A 26,349-nucleotide genomic window follows, 5' to 3' on the forward strand; every position below is an offset into this window, starting at 1 on the left:
TTCTCAGCTTAAAAACTGGAGAGTTTAAATCCCTGTGGTTGGTCTGTCTTCTGAAGGCTTTGTGATGGTGCCAATCTCAGATCGGGATGTGAGCCTTTGAGGGAGGGGTGATAGTCTCGCTTACGTGACATCCTTGTGCATCCAAAAGCATTTGGCTGCATCCAGTGTTTGAAGCACCCTCCCTTGATTACAGAGCTCTTTGCTGTCTTCTTCCTTTGCCTCTGATTTTGTCAAGCTTCCCAGATATTTCCTGAAGCGGTTTCCTCCGTAGTCATCTGTCACCATCTGTCCATCAGAGAAACCTTTCCATTACCTCCAGATGCAAACTGGGCTGGCCTGCGTTGAACACGGCACTCTTCTGTTTTCAGGGTGAGTTCTGAATGGCACAGTGGTCAAGCTTTAAGGTACACTGTGTCATCCCTTGTTTCACAAAGTGTGAAGGGAAAATAAGAGTTTGGAAATAATCTGAGGTGAGGAGCATTAGGGTTTGTATACAAAACACACCTCAGAATTGGAGCTTCCCCCATGGCCAAAGCTGAAAAGCTGACCGGTTATAAGAAACACAAGTTTCAGAAGATTAAAACTGTGTCAGTGGCTCAGGAAGATCACAGGTTTTATGGCTACAGGAGCCTCAACCTCAGAAGATCTTTTGTGAATTTGCTAAAGGAGACCCTGCAGTATGTGTCTGGTAGACTGTGTTGTCAACAGCAACTACTCCCAGCTGCTGTATGATTATTTCTGGTTACATCTCTTGTGTGGGAGAAATAGAGTTGCTTTTGTGCTACTATGAGTTAAAGCAATTCTACAAAAATTAGGAATTTAAAGTATCTAGGATGGGGGCTTCCCTGGTGGTACAGTGGTTAGGAGTCTGCCTGCCAGTGCAGGGGACCACGGGTTCGAGCCCTGGCCCGGGAAGATCCCACATGCCGTGGAGCAACTAGGCCCGTGCGCCACAACTACTGAGGCTGTGCTCTAGAGCCTGGGAGCCAGAACTACTGGAGCCTGAGTGCCACAACAACTACTGAAGCCCACGTGCCTAGAGCCCATGCTCCGCAAGAAGAGAAGTCCCTGCAGTGAGAAGCTTGAGCACCGCAATGAAGAGTAGCCCCCGCTCGCCGCAACTAGAGAAAGCCTGCGCAGCCGCGAAGACCCAACGCAGCCAAAAATAAATAAATAAATTTATTTAAAAAAAAATCTAGGATGACCTGTACAGCTGTGAGACAATCCTCGATGAATATTCCTTCTCCCAACTGAGTTAGATAAGGTGGTGATCGAGCTTTTATTAATACTTATTCGTTTTTATCCTTACTAATAATTCTAGCAATAGCACCACTTTCTAACACGTGGCTACCCTTTTCCTAGTCCCTATAATGTGTCAGACATGGTATTGAGGCACTTGCTGCAGAAGACATCTCGTAATCCTTGCAGAAACCTGGCAGAAGCTTTATTCCGACTTCAGGGAAAGGAAACTGGCTCAGACAATTTGACTGACTTGGCCCGTGCGCCTTGTACAGATTCCACCACCTGAGACCAAGAAGTTGTGAAGAGAGGGCAGTTGAGCTCTTTTCAGCCAAATCTTAAAAACAGTCCAGGGAGTAGCCTTTTTTTCACATTAGCCCATGCAGCACAGATATAGACCCCCGGCTGCCCCTGCACCTGGGCGCCTCTGGTTTCTTTGTGGCCCCCTGTGTGTGGCAGGCATGCTTTGTGGCATTCCACAGCTGGCTCCCTTTAAGACTCAGAGCTGTGCATCCAGAGCCACATGAGAGTGATTGGAAAAATTAGATAAGAACAAGTATTTTCTTGCTTTGATTTTTTAAATATTCTTAAGCTTTGAAAACATAATTAAGTTTAATTCGTCTAATGTTGTCAGGAAGGGCAGTCTTTTAAGGAGGAAAAAGAAAAAGCCTTCCAGGTAAAGATATTTGAGATCTGATAATATTTCTACCACGTCCTCTTGATTAAAAATTTAAGTGAAAAACCGTGTATAGGTTCTCTCCTTCTGTCATTTTGACAGTATAGCATATGTTGAAAACTAGCTTTAATATGCCTATATATATTTTAAGCCAGAGGCAAAGTTACTTTTAAATGTCAATTTTTAGTAACGACGTTCATAGGATAGTATTATGTCTACACTCTAAAAGGTTGAATGTGTGTTGAAACAAAGCATTTGCTTTATATGGACAGAAAAGGACCCCCCCGCCCCCAACCAACTGCCCCCCAACACACACACAATTTGTGGTACCTTAGGTCAAGGTGGAGAAGCTGATGATAAGTTTTAAGGAGGGTATGCAATTAGAACCACATTGGCATTTTGGCAGTTATTTATTTTTCCAGGGTGAACGTGCTTTCAGAAATTGCCAGTGGTTGCTAGGCAGACTTCAACAAACACAAAGGACATTACCCAAGCGTCCAACCTGGCTGGTTTCTCAATTTGAGTTTTGTGATCCTGGCTCAAAATGTAGTCAACTCTATTACCGTTTGAATTTGGAATACAGAATTTTGCCAGCAGTCACATTGTCATTTGAGTCAGTAGTGAAGTGAGTTTTCTCCCGAGGCCAGGTGACTGACTTGAAGTAAGGGCGTGCTGTCCAAGACTGTGGGCCAGGTCATTTGAACTGCCTCAAAGGTGAAGAGAAACTATATAAAGAAAAACAACTCCATCTTGCCAGGAGGAGTGGCCTTTTCCTTTGGTGCTCTCCTTTCTGATGACTGGATTTTCCTGCTGGAGATATGCTGGCTATTTTTTTTTTTTAATCTCTTCTGGCAAATGAACAAAATTTTCACACACTCAGGTACACTTAAGTCCTTTACTTAAGCAGCTTTTCTAGATGAATTTGGAGCAATGCCAGTGAAACTGAAGAAATACGTGTTTTTCTGGACTAGTGATTAGACGTGCAAAGCTGTTGAAAAATAATTGTTGAACCATAGGTCTGTGCATTTACTTATCTTTGTTTTTGTTTTGCACTGACTCTTCGGGCCAAGAACAGTACTGTGCTATTTACTATGAGATGGAAAATGTAGACCAATTACGAAGGCTAAATGTTTCAAAGACAACACCTTTTAAATGTGTCAGTCATGCTGGGGGCAAGATGCTGATAAATATAACTTTCCACTTTCCCAAATAGAGTCAGTATGCACATTTGGGATGTTTATAAGAATGTGAAATATGAAATTTACCTTTACCTGTAAAAGAAGTATATATGAATAACCCATTGGGCTAAAATTCTCCATAATACACAAACAGAATTAGCTTTACCATACTTCCTGGTGAGGTATGACTATCATATATGCTTCCAAAAAGGCTTAGGGTCTCGCAGGCTGCCTGCATTATCTGTTTGGATATCATTACATAGAGATGAGGCTGTGGCGATTACTGTAAAGATCGACATCCTTCTGCGTATAAACGCTCATTGCTAATAACCCTTTTTAATTTGGCCTCATGTGTCTAGAACATTTTGATTGAGACTCTCATGGTATCTGTGCGCCTCTTGCACAGAACCTCTTAGGAAACTCACAGTAGAAGTAATGGAAGTCCACGATTCTGTTTCAGGCCGTGGGAGACACTTCTGTGAAAAATGCAACAGGTAGTGCTGCCTTTGGGAGATACAGGGTCTCTCTTGCCTTGTCTGTTTTAGGGAGTTCACATGTTAGTTTTAAATACAACAGAAAATGTTTCTTTTTATAAGTTTATATTCTATTTGGAGAAACAGCTTTTTCTTTTTTTTTTTTCTCCAGTAAAAATGCTATGTACTCGTTGACAGAAAAAAAGAGTGCAGAGAATTACAGGGCAGAAACTAAAGAAAAGCCACATTCCTGCCTAAAGATACTACATGCATGTTGGAAGTATCTCTCTAGTCATCTTCCTATCATAGATAAGCCTATATATATAATTTAATTTCATTGTCATTTACTCTGCCAAATAGTCTGTATTGTGTTTTTTATAGTCATCAACTTTTCTTGTTCATAAATATCGGTTGACAGTATCCTGTTTGATGATCATGGAATCACTTAATAATTTTCTCATTAGAATATGAAAATGTTTTATTTAATTATAAAATTAGCATTAAATGTTGAATATTTGTCTATAGTAAAGGTTGAAAGAGAGGACGCCAACTTTCTGCTGTAAGAAGTTTAGTCTAGAGCTTCCCTGGTGGCGCAGTGGTTGAGAGTCCACCTGCTGATGCAGGGGACACGGGTTCGTGCCCCGGTCCAGGAAGATCCCACATGCCGCGGAGCGGCTGGGCCCGTGAGCCATGGCTGCTGAGCCTGCGCGTCCGGCGCCTGTGCTCTGCAACGGGAGAGGCCACAACAGTGAGAGGCCCGCGTACCACCAAAAAAAAAAAATAAGTTTAGTCTATAAAAGCATGGAAAGGATACCGTTTTAGGAAAGAGCAGAAATGTCAAAATCTCTTTGCTGCTTTAGAGAATCAGAAATCCTTGGCCTTTAGCTTAGTTCAGAAATTTGAAAGAACTTAAAGATCATTCATGAGTTTAGGAAGTATTTTAATACCATAAGATACTAGTTATCTGGAATCCAGAGGAATGCGTCATAGTGGTTATAGTATCAAAGACTGTGAAGGAGTGATTTTTCCCAAGGTGACTTTCTACACTCCTGAAAACCATCATCTTCACCATAATCTGTGTCTTTTGGCTTGTCAGCACTTTGAAAACATAAGACTTTTCCAAGTCACACAACCCTCTTTGGCTGTTCACGACTACTTTTATGTCTTGTTGATGGGGTATAAAGGATTATCCCTCACCATTACAAGAATGTGTGCTTAAGGGATTTGGGGAGTGCTCTATCAAAAAAAAAAAAAAAAAAAAAGAGTGTGTGTGTAATCATGGGAGAGAAGCACAGCTCTGCAAACATGAAACTAGCTGAAGTTTTCTCCAGCTCCCTTTGGTGCTTTGCTTTGACCAGAACTACAGAGAAAAGTTGACAAATGTTGCCATGATTGACTGATTTTATAAAGTGCTGTAAACTGTTCTGAGGACACACTGCATTCAGCAATGTATTTTCCAGAAATCACATTTTCCCCCCCAGCTTTAGGGCACCTTGAGTTCTTTTTCAACTTGATCTAGCTAGGCTCTTCATGCCTTATTTTAATTTGAAAAGGTTTTCAGAAATAAACATGGCACAGCCAACTGCATTAAAGAAGCACTTCTCTTATTCAGCAAGCCACGAGGACATCCTGAAAGGCGGTGTCAGCTCTTTTGACTGAGACCTTCTACAGTAGAACATGGTTGAAGTCATCTGCTGTAGCAGTGTGTGGTACTTGGAGGTTTTAGATGCTCACAATATACAAAAATACCCCAGCGCGTGCGCGCGCGCACACACCCACACACCCACACCATGCTATATCTTTAACTGCCAGAGCGCTGAGGGACAGAATGGCTCAGTGTTGTTGGAAATCCTCTCCATTGTCTGAGGATAAAGCTACTTGTTACTCTTGCCTTTCCTCCTACTCAAGATGACTTCTGATCTCTTTGCTTCTCTCTTTCCTTTTTGCTTTTCTTTTTTTCTTGATAGTTGCACTACGCGAGATTTGAGTAGGACCTTTTCCTGTTACCCCACAATTGGCAACTAGGACTCAGGAGTGGAGGGCTCTGTGGCCCTGGCACTCTGAAGAGAGTGTCAGAAGAATTGCCAACACGTGAATCTGTACACTTCTTCACATTTGTTAAGAGGTGGCAGAAACTGCTGTTAATACCAACAGCCACCATGACAAGCCACCCCTCTTCCCTGCAAACCCCCTACCCAATAAGAAGGTTAAAGTGGGAAGGAAGAGTTAGAGAGTCATTGAGCACGTTGGGCTGGTGGGAAATGGGGGTGGTCCCCATAAAAACAAGATGATCCCTTGGGAGAAGGGTCTTTCCAAGGAAATCTCTCATAAGCATTGGGCATGTCTGCAAGAGGAAGACTAGTGTCTTAACTACATAAGCAACAGTCTTGCTGATGTGCCCCAGTGTCTGTGTGAGATTTGAAAAGAGCACTGGGGAGAAACTCTCCCAAAGTTTACTGTGGGTCACGTTCATACCACTGAAAGTAGTTGGGTTGGAGAGCTGTCTCTCTGTTCACCCACCCATGAAGCCTGATCGCTAGGTGAGGAGAGCCCAGCATCTAGAGACCCCTGGGTATTCTCCTGGTGTCGGTGGTTAAGGAGACATGGAGGATGTTGGTTTTCTCATGTCAAGGAAGTGTGCAGTGGAATCCTCATGGCTGCCTCTAGAAAACTCATATAGACTCCCCACAGGAGAGCCACACCTGCAGACCTTACCTGAGAGGTTGTCAGCAGCTGGTTAGCATTAGTCAGAGAAGCACTGGAAAGCAGTGGTGGGAGGATTGCTGATGCACCCAGGTCAGTAAGGAGGCATTTGCTTTTTCTTTCATCCTTTTTTTTCCCCTAAATAGCTAATCTTCACTGGCGTATGCTGCAGTTTCCATGTGTTATTTCATCTGATCCTCCCAACATGACCCTATGATATAGGTTCTATTATTGTTCATATTTTACATACACGGGAAACTAAGGCACAGAGAGATTTAGTATCTGGAATTTGGATCGAGATGGTCCGGCTCCCAAGGCCATGCTATAACCACCATCTTGTCATACCATCTGAGATCAAAAGATGTGACTTTCAGTTTTTCACTGTCACCAGCAGGAAGAAATACATTTTACATCCTGACCCAGTATACACCTACATGAAAATAAATAAATGGAAAAAAGTTAATGAAATAACATTTACATGTAATACAACCTGAATTTTTTCTGTTCTTTTCTGTTTCATTAAAAAAAATGCTAGTTACCACCTACTGAGTAGATGCTCTGGAGCTTAGAAGAGGTCTGGAGGCAGGAAAGAATAGCACCCATTCCCTGTGTGCCTTCTTTCTGTAGCTGTCTCTTCTCCTCTCCCCTTTCCACACCACCCTGAGTTTCCTGAGCTGTAAATCTGGCTGGTCACGGAGAGTGGGGTTAACAGAGTTGGTTATGAGAGTGGAGAGTTACACTGCACTGGACTGAGATTCTAATACTGAAAGTGACCAGAAATTGATGGATTCTTACCTTCCTGGTAAGAGATGGGGAAGAGGGATTCCAGAGAGCACAGTTCAAAGTAGTGATGTCAGGGTTCATGTTACTGCCCCCCCAATCTGTGATTTCTTTGTGAGCTGGTTATATCAGCCTTTGACTAAACAACAGTGTGAGGGGCTTGCAATTCAAGTGGGATGACCTTGTCCTCTGTGGGTCTTGCCTGTCATCCATGGAATATAGGCTATCCTCTTCTTATTCACTGCTAATGTGGGGCTATTGGGGTGCTAATTTCAGACCTCTATCTGTTTTGTATTACTAGCCCAGAGCAGATTTTATTGAAATGACTTATTTTGCTAGTTCAGACTTACGACTGCATTTATTACTTACAGCACATCATATTCATTCATTCCTCCTTGGTTTATAATTTATTTTCAATAAAACTCAGCCTCTTTATATCCTTTTTAAAACATATCCTTTAAATAAGCTTTTGAAGTCAACCTGGAACTCCCTTTGTTAAAAATAAGTCAAGATGAAAAAACGTCTCGGTAGGAAAAGATGAAACCAATGGCAGTTAGTCCTTGAAAAAGAAGTACAAGTGTTAATGGCAGAACCTCTGTTAGCGTTCATTGAATCATGCTTTCTAGAGATCAGAAAATTACTGGGCTCCCTCTTCACCCCACCCCCAATTTACAAATTACTCCTGGAGGCGATGAGGAATGCCTGCCTTGAACACTTTCCAGGCTAAAATGATTGTGACCAGGCTCTGAGCCTTGTGACCTTAATCGCCCATTTGTCTCAGAGTTGGAGTGAAGCCAGACTCTTCTCTAAGGGAGGTTTTGGCTTTCTTCAGGTGTACTTGTGCACCCCAGTGAGATGGGTTGTTGGTCTCTCCTTTACTTGGCTCTAGGCCGTCATCCTGTACTGAGAGACGATGAGCAGAAGAGAGCCACACACGCCAGTATTGTGGAGGACAGCCACTGCGTCACAGACTGGACTTTTGATGAGGAACTGCTGGGGAAATTGCTTACAGATCTTAATACCCGCAACCTTGGTGCTCCTGCCCTGAAAAATTGGCATACTTTTTAAGCTTTATGGACACTGTTGAGTAGTGTACAAATGTGGTTTCTCTCTTTGCTTGAGGGAAGCAGGGATCAAATTTGCAGCCCAGGACAGTGACCATTCAAGCCCTGTGGTATGAAATTCTGTGTCCCAATCCTTCCCTTGGTTTTATTCTTCTCCCATCCTAGTTTTCCTTCAGGGATTCTCTCGATTCTTCATGGGATACTTTTGTTTCATACGTGCTCTTTAAGACACCTCCAGTTCTCATCGTGAATCACGTACATCTGGAGTGCCATTGCCAAGTAAATGTAATGTGTGTTTTGAAAGCTTTAGCTTTGCTTATCTACTGCCTTAAATAGTGGTTGTAATTGAAAACAAGTTATGGCTCCAAATTTATAGTGGGAGAGCAGGACCACAGGTTTTCTGTAGACCTTGAACTCTTGTTCTAGGTTTGGCAAGGGTAGGTGTGACTAAGATAAAAGTGGATTTTTCTTGAGATAGCAGGATGAAGATGATTGAAGGGTCATCTTAATTACTCAATAGAGTTAGCTGATATGAGATTTTAAGGAACCATCCCCAGGGCCATTCCATATTCAGTAGTGAATTGGGACAGAAAGCATATTAAAAATTCATACTTGGGAATTCCCTAGCAGTCCAGTGGTTGGTACCCTGCGCTTTCACTGCTGAGGGCGCAGGTTTGATCCCTGGTCTGGGAACTAAGATCTCGCAAGCTGTGCAGTGCCAAAAAAAAAAAAAAAAAACATACTTAATATATCAGAAGAAGCGGGTGGAGTGTGAGGTGTTGATCCTGAGAAGCAAGAGAACTGTTAGCCAGTGATGTTACTTTGAGAAGCCGTTTCCCCTTTTCTAAATTAGTCTTCCCCTCTATAAAATGAAGGAGCTGGGCAAAACGAACATAACTCTGCCAACTCTAAAGTTCTGTGAGTTTCCAAATGCAGTTAAAATAGAACCTTGAAAAGAGCATTCACCATCACAACGTGTGTAAGTAGAAATTTGGGAGTCCTGAGATTTGAGGTCCTTAGTGTTGGCTGAATTAACATTAATCCTCACACCGTCATTGCAGTCTCTTGGCAGAATGACCAGCGTTCAGACCCAGCAGACAGGTGTTTTCCTCATAATTTGGAGTAAAGCAAATGGAAGTAATTGTGTATGCACACACATGCATGCAGCTGTGATTATAAGTTACCAAGAAGGTTACTTACTCATAGTCATATTCTTGGTGAGTTTTGATATGCCCATTGTAGCTATTTAATAAGCGTTGATTGTTCTGACTTGGAATTTTATAGTATCGTCCATTAAAAATGGTCAGTTACATAATGCCTTGCTACCTTACCTTAGAATTCATTTGAAAACATTTTATAAGGACACACCATTTTAACCTTGGAGGAGACCTTAGAGTCTACCTTGTTAAACGTTTTTGTTTTATGATTTTGGGGAGAAGGATCTTTAATGTGGTTATTGTCTGGCAGGAGGTAGCTTGTTTTTATTTACTTATTAAAGAACTCTTAAACATATTCTGTATGTTGGGTAGAAGAGAACAAGCACTTCGCCTAGCACACAGTTGGAGCTTAGTAAGTGTTAAGTTTTTTCCTCCTTGCCTCAAATGAGTGTTTGCTATTAGTGGAAGGCTTTGTAATTTGAAATCTGTACATAGGGAGGCTGAGCACAGGTTTCCCTGACAGCCTGTTACATACACTAGAACATTTGGGCCATGCCAAATAAAGATTTTAACCACTAATATAAGAGGCAAACAGGAAACTAATAGACTAGTCACAGTAGTGCATAGTTATAGCCTTAGAGCTAATCATTGAGTACTTTTAATAAGGTTGTTGAAATGTTGTATTTAAAAGGCTGGTTATTCTCTACAATTTGGTGTATATTTAGTCAGGGTGAATGATTTTGATGATTTGTCCTGCTAATAGTAGCTGCCCTATTTCATGTAAGAGATTGCGTTTTCACTGAGATGGGCAGACACAAACACTTGGCCCTGAGTTTGGCTAAGTAGCCAGAAATAGTTTGGGGATTCATAGAGTTGTCTCCAAAATTCCAGGGGTATTGCATCATCTTCATGGGTCTGGTTAGTTTTCAGTCCTTGTTGAAACTGAGCCCCACTGGTGGGACAGAGGCTCAGGGACTCACGCCCACACAAAGGTGGTGCACCCCAGAGGCAGTAGCAGAACCCGAAAGCCCTTTTCGTGAGCGTTGAACTACGCACCTCTCTTCTGAAGGATCGCTTTATTTCCGTGAAAACATCGTTCAGCATTTCTTCAAAGTTTGAACTCAAAATAGTCCAGCATGGACAACGCTGGAGTCCAGCCTTCATTTGCCATCTGTTCAATCCACAGGTCTGTTTGAATCAGGGTACTGTGTATCCTTAACCAAGTGTCACCGCCCCTGCTGTGTTCCAGCAAGTACATGTTTAGCCTGTATAGATGGTGACTTCAGTAAGAAAACATAGTTGTTTAAATTGTAGAAGTCCTAATAAGTTTGGTCTTTCAGAATTCTTAAAGTTCCTTCATCTGAGAATACAACTCTAGAATTCACAACCAGCTGAACGCATTAAAGTAAAGGACATCTCCACACACACTACCAGGACTACTTCCAACCTTCAGTATATGGCAGACGGTTGACTGCATCTGGGTGTACAGACAATTTATAATCTTGACAATGTCTCCACCATGACTTACCATGTTAAACATTTGTTGAACATCTACTGTGAGCTAGACACTAACCTGGGCCTTGGATTTGCCTGTAATTTCAGTGCCTCTGCTTTCTGCACTAGCCTCACTTTCCAGCCTCTTCAATCTCAGCTTTTGTATACTCATCACGTGCTGTTGCCAAGTGGGCTGCTAGCTGCTCCCAAAGGCAGCAGTCTTGCCATTTCATCTGCCTGAATGCTCTCCTTCTATCCCTCTTTTTGCCTATTGATGGATTATTCTTGAAAGGCCACCTGCCACGTTTTTTTAGTGAAATCATCCCCGATCACGGGGAACTGGAACTGATCCTTACAAATGTGCTATATGCACCATCTATCCCTCCTTGGAGTTTTTGTTTGCATGCAACACTGCATTGCAATATAATAGACATGCTATATCCAGATAAAGGCAGAGGTGGTTGTTTTTGCATTTTTGATATGTTTGAAAGGAACAGGCACTGTGGTAATTCTTATGTCACGGTAGGAGCTCAGTGTCATTGAATGAATGAACATTCCTGTGATTTAAGTGGCACCCACTTAACGTACACAGTGATTTTGGAGAAGAGTGGGTCTGGGTCCATGCAAGTTACCTTAGTGCTGGAGGATTTCTTGAAAATAAAACAGTTCTGTGTATAAGTTAATTTAAATTTTGGCTTAATTAATATGCTTACAGGATTCAGGATTCGAAACATACAAAAATGCACATATGAAGTTAAAAGATCTTCAGTCTCTTTTCCCTTCCCAGCATGTAATTAATATTTCCAGTTTTGCAACTTGCCTTTTGTCGTTTAACAATATATCTGGGAGCTTATTACAATTGAATACATAAAGATGACCCTTGTTTTTTCTTCCTGCTGCATGTTAACGTGTTATTACGTTATATGGAGGCAGCGTAATTGTTCACCTGCCCCCGACTGGGGAACCTTTACGTTGTTTACAACTATTTATTGTAACAGAGATGAATTTTCAGGCATTTGCGAAACTAGAGGAGGAGGGAAAATAAACTAGAAGAAGTATAAGATCTTAAACAAAGAGAAGAGTATTCTTTGAACATGGAGACAATTTTAATAGCTACAGTTTGTTTTATATAAATTCTTTTTTGAGTGAACAAAATAACAAAACTTAAGTTTTAAAGAGCCACTTAAAAACCCAGTTGGTACAAGTAGCTCTTAGTTGAATATGCTTCTTTTTGTTTCCAATTTAAGTTGATATTTTATTTATTTCCAAGGATTCTATAGGCAAATAATGTTTGTAATTTATATCCTTATCTGAGATCAAATTTAGTAATTGTTTTGGGATGTAATAAGCATTTGAGAGATTAAAGACTTGCTTTGCCGTCACTACGAATATCTTACAGTTTTCTTAGTGCTGTCTCTGCTCACAGTAGCCACCTCATCACTTGTGTTGGAACTTTGCTGCTTAAGATAGGAGGTTACAGCTTTCAGGATTGCTGTCTTAAAGAATAGTTTTCAATATGTGGATTATGTTCTGCATATAGACATGTGAGTTTATGCTAAATATAATAGTTTGAGCAGCAGTATCAACCATTTGTTGAGCAATCACTGTGTATCATAGAGTGCCAAGTTGGTGGATTCTCCTAGGAGCATTAAATACTGGCCCTGGATTCGCCCCACCCAAAGATTTAGTTGGTGGAAGGGGAAGCTTGGGGTATTGGGCTTTTTAACAAGCTCCCCAGGGGATTCTTTGTTAATAGAGTAAGTTTTCCTCTTAAATAATGTTGGATCTCCAAAAATGTTGCCAAGAACTCTTAACACTCCTGTCACCTAGATACCTAGTTGTTAACCTTTTACTGAATTTTCTTCCCTTTTTATTAACCTGTCTAATGTAATCTTTTTTTGAAATAATGCTCCATCACCCTTAAATGCTGTGGTGTGTACCTTCCCCAAAGAAGAGCCTTCCCCTACATACATATATATTTGTAATGACCCTGGAGTCTCCTTCCCCCTTCACCACCATGCTTCCCCTTCACTGCCCTCCCCCCTCCCTGGGCTGTTAGGTTTGCACTCTATCCCCTTTCCTGCCCCACTTCCTTGGGTGTCATTGTCACCATGCTGGGAGGGTAAGACAAAGGAAAGTAAGGGAGGATGGGAAGGAATGGAAAAATTGTCTATCAGCCATCAGGACATCAACATTTTACAAAACCACCATACAGTCCACACACCCTGTTCAAATTTCACCAAATGCCCCAGTAATGTCTATCTTGCCCTTTCTGGTCCAGGATTGTATATATGAACATAGGTTGAATTTAGTTGTCCTACGCATCAGTCTTCTTCAGTATGGAACCCATTCCTACGTCTCTTCCCTGTTTCTCATGCCCTTGACAGGCCATTCATTCTATAGGGAAACCCTCAACTGGCATCACTCAGTGTTTTCCCATGACCAGACTCGGGCCATGCGTTCTTGGCAGGAATGATGCCAGGCTCTTTCAAGTGTTATCAGGTCAAGAAAAGTACTGTCGGTCTGTCCTACCACTGGTGGTGTTAACTGTGATCACCTGATGAGGTTGGCGAATGCTGAGTCTGTCCACTGTGAAGCCACCATCATCCCCATTGTATTTAGTTATATTTTGTGAGGAGGTGTTCCCATATTGTGCCAATATCCTATTCTTCATCAAATCTCCGCCTGTAAGCCCTAGCATTCATTCATGACTCCTTCCTTTTTAGACTACCACTTGATAGCTGCTGAATGGTGATTATTTATTTTCATGATCCTGTCTACATTTATTAGTTGACATTCTGTAAGAGCTTTCTTTTCTTCCTTATTTGTCAATTAATTTATCCATTTAACTTAGTATGGATTTATAAATTCTCATTTTATTCACGGGTTTTAATCTGATAATTTCATTATTTTGATACTCAGATTGTCGTAGATTTGGGATCTTTCACATGGACCCCTGTGTTCTTTTGACCACTTCCCGTCATTCCTTGAGCTTTTTCCTATTTTCAGGCACAAAAAGATGTTCCAGGCTTATCTTGTACGTTCCCGACCCTGACCCCAGCCCTTGTTCTTTTGAGTGGAAGATGGTAGCTAGAATCATGATCTGGGCATCAGTGGTGCTGTTGTTTCCAGGCCCTCTCAGCAGGCAGAACTAGGAAATATATATGGGTCTACATTCCTACACACATGTATATCTATGACTATTTCTATATTTATCTGTCTGTATAACTTTAGAAAAATGAGTTTATTCTGATAGTTCAATTCGTAATCCAACTCCTCGGTATTCTTTCTAGCCTTCCTTCTTCTCCGGAAATTGAGAAAGCTGGCTTCCATTATCCTCAGTAAATTAATTTTATGCCCAATTAATTAATTAATTCTGCTTAATGTAGCCAGTATTCCAGCCGCGCAGAAATCCTCTTTTCTGCCCCCATTGTGCTCCCCCATTCTCCTCTCATCCTGGCAGGCAGTCACGCTGCCACCCATGTCTCTGCATGGCATTCCCTCCCCGTCATGGTCCCACTTCCTCAGATTTCAGTATCTTCATGCCAGGAGTAAGGGAAAGGGAATATAAAGAGAGGACCCCCACCCCCGCCGTGATTTCATGTGCTGTCAAGGTTGAAAATCACTGTATTTAACACATTGCATACATTATGTCTGATTTAAATATTTCAAACCATATATTCTTTTCTCATGAAGTAGTTGAGGTTTGAGAGATGTATCTTTGTTATCATCTTGTCTTTTTCTAATTTCTTCCATAAGTGGAATAGAGATAAATTCTTACTAATTGTGAGACTCTAGCAGGGTATTGGTAGCTGGATTTTATTCTGATGTTTTTAATTTCCTTTGTGGTAGTAGGATGTGGTTTCCAAAATGGCCTGATCTGGTATATTGGTAGCAACCTGGTACTGTCAGTGTTTTTAAGGGGGGAGATGCTTTTCTTTTCTTTTTTTAAAAAATGTTATTGGGGTATAGTTGATTTACAATGTTGTGTTAGTTTCAGGTGTACAGCAAAGTGGATCTGTTATATATATACATATATCCACTCTTTTTTTTTAGATTCTATTCCCATATAGGTCATTACAGAGTATTGTGTAGAGTTCCCTGTGCTGTATAGTAGGTCCTTATTGGTTATCTATCTTATATATAGTACTGTGTTCTTTTTTTAGAAAATTTTATTATTTTTAAAAAAATTTTTATTTATTTATTTTTGGCTGCGTTGGGTCTTTGTTGCTGCCTGCGGGCTTTCTCTAGTTGAGGCGAACAGGGGCTACTCTTCGTTGTGGTGCACAGGCTTCTCATTGCGGTGGCTTCTCTTGTTGCAGAGCACAGGCTCTAGGCACATAGGCTTCAGTAGTTGTGGCACGTGGGCTCAGTAGTTGTGGCTTGCAGGCTCTGGGGTGAAGGCTCAGTAGTTGTGGTACACGGGCTTAGTTGCTCCACAGCATGTGGGATCTTCCTGGACCAGAGATCAAACCCTTGTCCTCTGTGTTGGTAGGCGGATTCATAACCACTGCACCACCGGAGAAGTCCCTAGTAGTGTGTTATTTAAATGTGTGACTTTACAAGGGCTCGCATATTGAGCTTGGATTTCTCTCTTAGTCTCTGAAGTTCTCTCATGCTTCTCTCTGCTTCTGCTTTTTCATTAAATTCAGAAGCACTGATATCAAGATGGTCCCATGTCTTTTCTCCCTTCAGTTTAGAAATGGCATTTTAAAGAGGTAACGCATCTCCTAGACCAGCCCCATCCCTTTTGGGAAATCTGGAGGGAGAAGTAGTTGGAAGCCAGTGGCCTAGATTATAAAAATCAAAGCCCCAAACCTGATTATAGTCAGAAGAATCCTAGGAGTGATCTAAAGCTAAGTTCCGTTGCTTTGTGATTCATGATGATCTAAGACTTTTCATCTGTTTTTCATTTTCTGCAGATGGTTAAGTTGGTTGCTATTATCGACAGTGTTTAGGTTTAAACAATTAAAATCAAGGTATAGAGTTACCTACGTATGCTGTGTTCCGATTTTGCTCATTTGTTGGCATATATTCATTCTGCAAAAGTTATATGGCACAAGTTTACTTCAGATGATCTCTTACATAGTGGAAAATATCTGAAGTCAGTTGGAGGGTAACAGAGTACTTTATGTAAAATTTCACTTTGACTTAAAAAAATGGATTAAGTATTATAGAATTTATATGAATTTCAAATATGATATAATTTAGATTTTTAAATATTAGGCTTTGTAGTAGCATTCATTTGACTAAAGATTAAATTCCATAGCTTGAAGATTTCATATAGTTATAAATGATGAAGAAATAAAGAAACAAAAGCATAAAAATTAGAGTATAGTTTGAAGAAAAAAATTGGAAACAAAGAGAACTAAACTTTTAACTTTGAGAATTTGGATATTTTGGAATTCTAAAAAATTGTTAGGAGCAAGGGATAAAAAAAGTTTCATCCCTTATGTTCTGAATTTCTGTTCATTGTGTTTTCTCTGTGATGAGGTTCTTTGTGAGACGCACTGTCCTACAGCTCTGTTGTCTTGGTGTGTGGGTGGTCCCTCCAGGCCAAAATACTGTCCACACAGTTCATGGAAATCATCTACTAGAAGTGTATAAATGTCCCAATGGCTTGTAAAAAAAAAATATTAAGATAGTGTTAAAGCATGAACTTTGAAATTTTTTTCTAAAGTTATCTGCATGAATTATGCCACATAAAATTGCTTCTCAACAAAAGGATATTCCATTTGATTTTTCTGATTCTGGAAAGTACATTAATTTTTTATAGGTATATTCCATTTTAAAATGCCTCAATGAAATAAACCTTTTAAGAAGGATTGTCACATGTTTTCCACTAAGGATAAAGAAGGAGGTTAAATATAAGGCTTTTAACTAAAAATGGGAGTAATTTTATTGTCCTTTAGTTCTTACATTAGAAATAGGAAACCAGAAGTCAGCTAAGTCTCCATAGCAATCATCTCTGTTTATGAGATGAATAACACATTTCAGTCTGGATTTTGGGAAGAATTCTTGAAAAGTGAAAAAAAGTTAGCCCAAAATATCTGGTGTTTTGACTTGAAATTCAGTCATTGATTATTTTGCATTACAATGAGAAGGTGTGACGTGACCACTGATTACTTTTACAGCTTTCCTATTTGAATTCTTCTCTGTGGGACATAGGAAAAGAACGATTTTGTTGATTATACTGCAGTTTCATATGGTTAACTCTAATGTATAATAAATTATGATAAAATACAGGATGTTTGTAATGATCTGGTAAGAAGATATTAAGAGTTCTGACTGATAAACATTGTCAACACATATGGAAAACCTGAATCATCGGTTACTTTTCCGAAAATTCAAACATGTGCAACTAAAAGAACCTCTTTTTGTGCAGTGTCTAGAGTACTGCCTGCCCCATTGTAGGTACTCAGTAAGTGTTTGTTGAGTAAATAAATGAAAGATTTTTTTATTTGTAAGTTGGTTTTGAAAATTCAGTTTATAAATTTTAGTTAAAAGAGCAGTTTCCTTCCCCTCAGCTTCCAGCACCTGACAACCCCTGATCTGTTTCTCTCCCTACAGTTTTGCCTTTTTCAGAATGTCATTTAATTAGAATCTTGTGGTATTTAGTCTTATGTATTCTTTCATGTACAGTAAATCTTGTGAGATTCATCTAGGTGGTTGGGTATATTGGTAGTTTATTGTTTTTGTTCTGAGTCGATGTCTGTGGTATACTTCTTTTTTGTTGTTCATTCACCAGTCCTTAGGCATTTGAGTTGTTTACATTTGATGGCTGTTATAAATGAAGGTTCTATAAAATTCACGTACAGGTCTTTGTGTGGACATATGTTTTTGTTTCTCTTGGGTAAGTGCCTTGGAGTGGAATTGCTGGCTCATATGGTAAGTGTATGTTTCACTTTATCAGAAACTGCCAAATTGTGTTGTAAAGTGGCTGTACGATTTTGGCTTCCCACCAGCAATGCATGAGAGTTGCAGTTGTTCCACATCCTTGTCAACATTTGATATTGTCCATCTTTTTAATGTTAGCCATTCTAGTGGATACCTTAGTAATTTTTCCTTGTGGATTTATTTACATTTTTCTGATCACCAGTGTTGCCGAGCAGTTTTTCATGTGCTATTGGCCATTCATGTGGCATCAGTATCTGTTCAACATTTTGCTAACTTTTTACTGGGTTATTTATTGAGTAGTAAGTGTTCTGGACACAGGCCCTTTGTTGGAAATATGTTTTGTAAACGTTTTTTCCCAGCCTGTGTCTTTGTTCTGCATTTTAAGCATTTTCATTTGACTCTTTTTATATAATTTTCATCTCTGTAGTAAATCTACCTCCCCCACTTACGTACACGTTGATCATTTTTTTTTCAGTTAGATCCTTATCATATTTATAACTATTTGAAATACCCTTGATACTTAAGAAAATCTGGGTCATCTTGGAGTCTGGTTCTGTTGACTATGTCATCTACTAACAGTGGCTCTATTTTTTTCATTTTGTGTCTAGTAATTTTTAAATTGAATGTCAGGTATTGTGCGCTAAAGGACAACGGAGACTGAGGTAAATAATATTAATATCAATAAATGGTAACTTCCCTTTTTCCTTCAGCCCCTTAATGTAGGTATTTGTGTCAATATTGTCAGTGGTTGAGCTGAATTTGAATTTTGTTGTTGCTATATTTACTATGAGTACAAAACAGGCTTCAAATTTCCCCAGTGGTGGCTTGCTGCTAACTTGAGCTTAGGATGAGGTCTGGGGGGCAGGAAGGTTTTCTCAGTGTTCCTGATCCACCTCGATTTTCAGGTCAGTACTGCATACCTGGGCCGCAGGGCGCTCTCTGTGTTCTTGCCTCTTTCCCTGCCGTAGACTGCTGTTGCTTGTTACTTGGTTCAAGGTTCACAGTGGGATAGAGGGTGAGTTGATAACTCTCCCTTCTCCCTCAGCCTCAGTTTTAGGCAGGCCCTCTGTGCCTGAGTCTCAGGAAAGGGGCCTTCTCAGTGTTCCTGCCCTCTCATTTTAATTATTTTTGAAATCTGTATGATTAATTTTGTTAGTATCTTGTTCCTTCAACATACTTTTGATGAATTCTTCTACATCTTTAAGCATAAATGGCCTATGTCAATTATTATAATATCTGGATTATTTTGGTGGTCTTTTTCTGTAGCTTATTGTTTCTGTTATTCCTCACTACTCATAGGTTTTCCTCTCACATCTTTAGTGATTTTTTTTTTAATTGTGAGCTCATATTCATTGGAATTTTATCCATGAGATTTTTTTTTGAAGACTATGCTTTGCTCCAGATAGTATTTGTCTCTCTGCCTGGGAGCACAGCCTTAGCCTAAGGCCGTTTTAAACTAATTTGTTTTGTTTGTGAATTCTCTCACCAAGGGTGCATGAATATAGACTTGGGTTTAAGAGTTCTCAGGGGATAGGGGAGGGAGGGGGCGGGAGGTTGGGGTTAGCAGAAGTAAGCTTTTACATGTAGACTGGATAACAACAAGTTCCTACTGTACGGCACAGAGAACTTAATTCAATATCTTACGATAAATCATGATGGAAAAGAGTATTTAAAAAAGAATGTATATATGTATAACTGAATCACTTTTGCTATATAGCAGAAATTAACACAACATTGTAAGTCAGCTATACTTCAAAGAAAAAAGTGTGAACACTGCTTTATTCTTTCAAAGGAAACAAAATTTAATCAAAATCCTATTTCCAAAACAAAATAAAAATCTAATTTACTAGGGAAAGAAAAAAGAGTGATGAGTTCACGTGAGGTCTGAGGAGTCAAATTTAACAGAGAAACTGCTTATAGGAAACTTGAAAAATGAATTTGAACTGCTAGATGAATACACTCGAGAAAAAAACGCTGTTGATAATGTTTGTTGTACTCTGGTGTTGTGTCTTTGTGCTGGGCAGTGGGAAGTGTGCTACTTAGAGGGGAGTCCCAGGCACACTGCAGTTCTTAACTCTGCTGGTCATACAAACAGAACCATGAGCTTAAAGCCACCAGCGGCCTTGGGCTTGGACAAAAGAAAATGCTGTTTTAGATGCAAGCTAGTGTGTATAGGGTGGATAAACAACAAGGTCCTACTGTACAGCACAGGAAACTATATTCCATATCTTGTGACAAACCGTAATGGAAAAGAATATGAAAATATATATATATAACTGAGTCACTTTGCTGTACATCAGAAATTAACACAACATTGTAAAGCAATTATAGTTCAATAAAATAAAAAAAAATTATCGGGGAGACTTTCTCTCTTTTCCCTTGTTCCACCAAGGAAAAGCCAGGCACTCATCACCACAGTCCATCATTAAGGGGGAGTTTTATTTTATTTCAACCTCTGGGGCTTTATGTGAGTGTTTTTGATGTGAACTTTATTTTCTGTTCTCTGATCGTGGTGTGTTAAAATCCAGGCTAAAGGCTACCAGGTAATAATGGACATTTCTGTGGCAAATGCTTACTCCAGCTTCTGCTTATCTCTTTCTTTATCATTTCTGATCTCTAAAGAATTTCCTTACATTCCAAAATACATTTTTATTTTTTAAGATGTTTTCTACTGAAATGGCTTTATCTGAGTATCCGGTTTACCTTATTGCTGGAAGTGCAAGTTCTATATGCTCTCTTCTCATCCCTCTTGCTGTAGCAGTTGATAAACTGTGTCATAATCATGTAGTTTTGAATCCTTAGCCAAGCACAGAAAAGGTGGGAGGAGGTAGTATAAAGACTTTTCATTCCATTTATATTCAAATGTATTTGAGCTGGAGACACATCATCAGTATTTATTAGCTGTGTGACACTGGGCAAATTACCTAGTTTTTGAGTCTCTTTCTTTACCTGTTAAATGGGATAGTAATGCCTCCCTTTTACAAGACTAAAGACCTGTTTAAATGAAGCAACCTACAGAAAACCTCCCACTTGGCGTTTCCCATATTAGGCATTCAAATGTTAAGATCATGCTTCCTCTCAAATGCCCAGTGAATTATTCAGTATACACTCGTTTTTCCCTTGAGTTCCCCTCTGCAAGGAACTTAAAATACAAAAATCTCAGCCATTTGCTCCTATTTGCTCCTGTCTTCTCTATTTAATATTTAAGCCCTTTTGACAGATATATTGGAAGTGATAGCTTATTCTGCCTTTTCAATAATGAACTAGAAAGAGAGGTTCACAATTAGGCCAGATGGAAAAATCTCAATTCAGTGCAGCTTGACAGTTTCAAGGAAGGCACAGATGACTACTTGCCAGACTAGAATTTTATTTTCTTCCTAATTGTGATGAGTTTTATACTTCTGTGGATTATAAACAGGATACAGAAGAAACTACTCATTTATTCCCTTTGGCCTTCTAGTTCTTTAAGAGTTAACTCGCAAAGAATGACATTTAAATATAGCCTAGATATACAATGTCTCACTTGCTATTAATGATGCTTCTTTACCAAACTTTAAAAAAAATTTTTTTTATTGGAGTATAATTGATTTACAACGTGTTAGTTTCAGGTGTACAGTGAAGTGAATCTGTTATACATATATCCACTCTTTTTTAGATTCTTTTCCCATATAGGCCATTACAGTGTATTGAGTAGAGTTCCCTGTGCTATACAGTAGGTCTTTATTAGTTATCTATTTTATATATAGTAGTGTGTATATCTGAATCCCAGTCTCCCAGTTTATCCCTCCCCTCCATCCCCTGGTAACCATAAGTTTATTTTCTACATCTGTAACTCTATTTCTGTTTTGTAGATAAGTTCATTTGTACATTTTTTTAGATTCCACATATAAGTGATATCATATGATATTTGTCTTTCTCTGTCTGACTTACTTCACTCAGTATGACAATCTCCAGGTCCATCCATGTTGCTGCAAATGGCATTGTTTCTCTTTTTTTTTTTTTTTTTTTTTTTTTTCCGGTATGCGGGCCTCTCACTGTTGTGGCCTCTCCCGTTGCGGAGCACAGGCTCTGGACGCGCAGGCTCAGCGGCCATGGCTCACGGGCCCAGCCGCTCCGCGGCATATGGGATCCTCCCAGACCGGGGCACGAACCCGTATCCCCTGCATCAGCAGGCAGACTCTCAACCACTGCGCCACCAGGGAGGCCCCTGTTTCTCTTTTTTTACGGCTGAGTAATATTAACATTTCATTGTATATATACACCACATCTTCTTTATCCATTCCTCTGCTGATGGACATTTAGGTTGCTTCCATGTCTACCAAACTCGTTACTGTGAAATCACTATAATGATTTATTTATTTTTTGTAGTGAAGATGTGAGGCCCTTGAGGGAATTTTATGAAGTCAGTTCTCATTTGTTCACTGTAATCATGAAAAAAATATAGCAAAAAGTGGAAGTAGTTTTAATTTCTCTGTTCACGATGTTTTTTCCTTTAAAAATTAGATGTGTTGTCAAGTATCAAAACTTTTAAGTACTCTTTTAGGGTAGGAGAGCTCTTCTTTTTACTGCCTTCTTGTGGAATGGGTGAAGAAAAGTGAAATGGGACCAAGGCATGGAAGACAGGGTAGAGGTGGAGGAGGGGTGGGGGGAGAAAGAAGTCTGGGCATCCATCATCAGTCCCTCAAAAACCAAATTCACCTTTTAACGTAATGGAAATGTTTAGCTGAGTCTTTTTATTTTGCATATGAGAGAATAGAGTGTCAGAGAGGTGACTTGTAAATATATAGGATTTATAGCTAGTTAACGGCAAAACCAGGAGCGAAGGATACTCCTGACTCACAGCTACATGATCCAAGCAAGCTCTTTAATCTCCCTAAACTTCCTTTTCAAGTGTTAAAGGGGGTCACGCCTGCTTTATAAGGTTATGTGGATGAAGTGGAGCTCGTGTGCGTGTTTATGAAGTGCTGATGTATACCAGGTGCTCCATCAATGTTTTTTTCCTTTGTCTCATCTTGACTTACTGTAAATTACTTTTTGGTGTGAACATAATAAATAGAAAATTGGCAGTAAGCACAGAATTAAATATTTTATGGTCTTCCACTTTTTAACAAAATGCACAGGGTGCAGACTGGAAGTAAAACTTCTTTTGGAAGATTGCCTGAATCATTTTAGCTTGAGAAAATGGAGTTTTATATCATCTTTAGATGCTCTGATTTCAGTCAATGCATATTATTGCCTTGGGTCAGGTACATCAATTTTTGCAAAAAGCTGTTGTAACGACTTTTCCTTGTGTTTTCTTCTGTGAAGTCCTCTTGTTGTGGGCTTCTGATCTTCACCGAATGTCCTTATAAAAGAAAGGGAAAATATCGATAAAGTTTCACACTTCAACTTTCCGCTCAGTGTTTTTCCAGATGAATTCACAGCGCTCTGAGTCTCACCTTTAGGTCTGACCCTCGTCGCAAACAGTCTTGACATTTTCCTTTAGCACGACAGCCTGTACCCCAGTAGCCACATTTGAGCTTTACATGACTTCATTTGCCCTTTTAATGAACACACATTCCAAGCATTGCATCAGTTTAAATGGCTGGCGTGTGTAACTCGACATTCTCTTGTTTGGGAAAACTCAGTTTTATTGATGACATTGAGTCCTGGTGTTTGTTTACCACATTTATTGAAAGCACTTTGCTTTGGGCCAGTTTCAGTATGCAAACCAGGACCCATCAACTTGTAAAATAAGATTTCTCTTCCCTCTCTAAAACTAGGGGGTGTAACTAGTTCAATAGTTTTCCTGATCAGACCAGAGAAGAATTTACAAACTGAGGACTTGGGACCAGCCTTGTGCTCACTTAGCTGTTTCTTTTTCCTTTACTTTAACAATGGGGCTCTAAGAAGAGATAGTGGCTAGATGTTTACTTGAGGGATTAGTAAACCTTTCTTTTGGAGTTTAAAAGGATTATCAAAAGTTTTATACAGGACAGGTCCAAGCTGATAGCATGTACAGTAAGGAAAGCTACTTGTCTTATAATATTCCCCAGACTGTATGTTAAAAACTTCAGTGCTGAAAATGAGCAATAAATTATAGTTTCCCAAGCAGTGAGTATGTAATTAAAATACTTATGCTACTAAATGAAAAAACTCTTTTCATATATAGTATTGACAGTAGTGCTTGCCACATAAGAAGCTTTCTGTAAGGATTGGTTGAATAAATGAATGAGAGTTGATATTGAGTGTTTTAATTTGTTGTTGGTTTTGAAAATACAGTTTAATTAAAAGTTTTAATTAAAAAGATAATTTGAGGGCCTCCCTGGTGGCGCAAGTGGTTGAGAGTCCGCCTGCCGATGCAGGGGATACGGGTTCGTGCCCCGGTCTGGGAGGATCCCATATGCCGCGGAGTGGCTGGGCCTGTGAGCCATGGCCGCTGAGCCTGCGCGTCCGGAGCCTGCGCGTCCGGAGCCTGTGCTCCGCGACGGGGGAGGCCACAACAGTGAGAGGCCCGCATACCGCAAAAAAAAAAAAAAAAAAAAAAAGATAATTTGAGCTAGGGCTCAAGGTGTGGCCTGTGGTCTGTTAAAGTCAACATCATCACTAAGTCTCCAGAGAAGAGCCTAGGAGAGGAAGATGGAAAGAGGTTGGCTCCATGGGAAGGATTTTTCCTCTGCCTCCTTCTCTACCTGCTGCTTCAAGAAAAAGGAAACACTTTGACTGTCAGCCACTCAGGCTCTGACCAGCATGGTGTAGATCCTGTTTGACAGAAAGGCTTCCATCCGGTCATCAGCTACAGCATCCCACTCATGTCAACATCTCCTTCACCCTGTCCACCATCCTGGAAGTGGATGCACAGCTTCAACTGATGATGTCGTTCCTGTGACTAAATATGATCTCATACAATCCATTCATCAGGTGGAACCCAGAGGAATATGAGGGCATCAGGAAGCTCAGCATGGCAACTGAGAGCCTGTGGCTTCTAGATACCTTTGTTGAGGAGTTCATGGATGTGGATCAGGCACCTACAGGTCTCATGGTTTATGTCAACAGTGAAGGTCCATCAAATACAAGAAGCCACTGTGAGAGGTCCCCATCTGTAACCTGGACATCTTCTGTTTCCCCTTTGATGAACAGAACTTCACACTCCTCTTCGGCCCTTTCATCTAAACAGGTGGCCACCAGGCACAGGTCCAGTCTCTGCATGATGAACCTGCTGGTGCCTGGTGGTTTTCTGTTTGTCATCAGTACCTTCAGCTTCTTCCTGTTGGCAGGAAGATGATGACACTTCTCCTGGCTACACCACCTTTCTGCTCATGATGTATGACTTATTCCTGGCCACTGGCACCCCCTCATCAATGTCTGATTTGTCCTGTCTATCTCAGCCTGCCGGAGACCATGTTCATCACCTACTTGCTGTACCTGGCTCCCACCCATGCCTCGGTAGCTCTATTTTCTGCTTCTGCACTGCACCAGCCCAAGAAAATGCTGCCCTATTGCACCCCAGAAAGGAAATAAGGGTCTAGGTCTCACCCCTGCTTACCTGCCTGGCCTGAAGGAGCCAGTGGAGTTGGTAGGGAAGTTGCCAGGTACCGGAGAGGCAGAGTTAAATGGATGCCTTGCATCAGCAAGAGCCAGTAGAAATGTGAGACTCAGAAGCAGCACTTGGTGGGCTTGTGGGTGCTGTTGAGCCACATGATGGGTTCCCTTCTCTTTCACCTCTCCCTGCTCTTCTCAGCCTCTTCCATCATCATGGTCATTGTCTTCTGGAACACCTCAGCAGGTGTCCACGTGCCAACCCTAGTCTGGAGCTTCTCTTGCCTCTGGAAACTGGTCAGGCGCTCATGCCTGTCCAGATCCCAGCCCCCAGCCCTGGCAGCCACCTTGTTTTTAACCCAGTCCTTCTATGCAGTTTCAGACCAGGCCTGGATCGTCCTCTGCGCTCTCCGGAAGTCACGTCTTTGCCCCTGCATGCCATCGGCTCCCCTCAGCCAGCCCTGGAGCTCTATCTGGCTCCTCAAGAATCAAGTTCCTGGACTTCTTTTGTTGAATCATCTCCCGTCAACCCTTTGCAGGGGGGGAAAAAAGGGGACAATTCGACTTTTTTTTTTTTGAAGGTATATTTTTAGTAAAATTTAACTAAGCTTTTAATAATTTTATAGTTACTAATTTTTGCAAAGAATGACCTAGGAATTTTCCTTAAGTAAAACACTTGTGTTTGGTAGTGGAAATTAAGGATATAAGCAGTATTCCTAGGGAAACATTAAAAAAAAATTAATGAGTAACACAGTGTGACATTTGGTATGCCAGTGTTAGTTACCTACTTCTTAAATAGGTCCTAAAGACCTACCAATGTATGAAAATAAGAAAACAGTATCCAGGAACTTCCTTGGTGGCACAGTGGTTGGGAATCCGCCTGCCAGTGCAGGGGACATGGGCTCGAGCCCTGGTCTGGGAAGATCCCACATGCCACAGAGCAACTAAACCCCTGCGCCACAACTGTTGAGCCTGCGCTCCAGAGCCCACGAGCCACAGCTACTGAGCCCGCGTGCCACAACTACTGAGCCTGCATGCCACAACTGCTGAAGACCGCGTGCCTAGAGCCCATGCTCCGCAACAGAAGCCACTGCAGTGAGAAGCCCGCGCACTGCAACGAAGAGTAGCCCCCGCTCGCTGCAACTAGAGAAAGCCTGGGCAGCATCAAAG

At 40.7% G+C, this 26,349-nt stretch overlaps 1 protein-coding gene and 1 pseudogene across 4 annotated transcripts in view; both read left to right on the top strand.

Annotated features, from left to right (window-relative positions):
* Window positions 1-26,349, top strand: part of BICC1 (BicC family RNA binding protein 1) — a 304,425-nt gene that overhangs the window by 124,428 nt on the left and 153,648 nt on the right. The window lies entirely within an intron of this gene.
* Window positions 526-24,813, top strand: LOC132497419 (5-hydroxytryptamine receptor 3C-like; annotated as a pseudogene).

Source organism: Mesoplodon densirostris, chromosome 1 (assembly GCF_025265405.1).
Source record: "Mesoplodon densirostris isolate mMesDen1 chromosome 1, mMesDen1 primary haplotype, whole genome shotgun sequence".
NCBI classification, from domain to species: domain Eukaryota; kingdom Metazoa; phylum Chordata; class Mammalia; order Artiodactyla; family Ziphiidae; genus Mesoplodon; species Mesoplodon densirostris.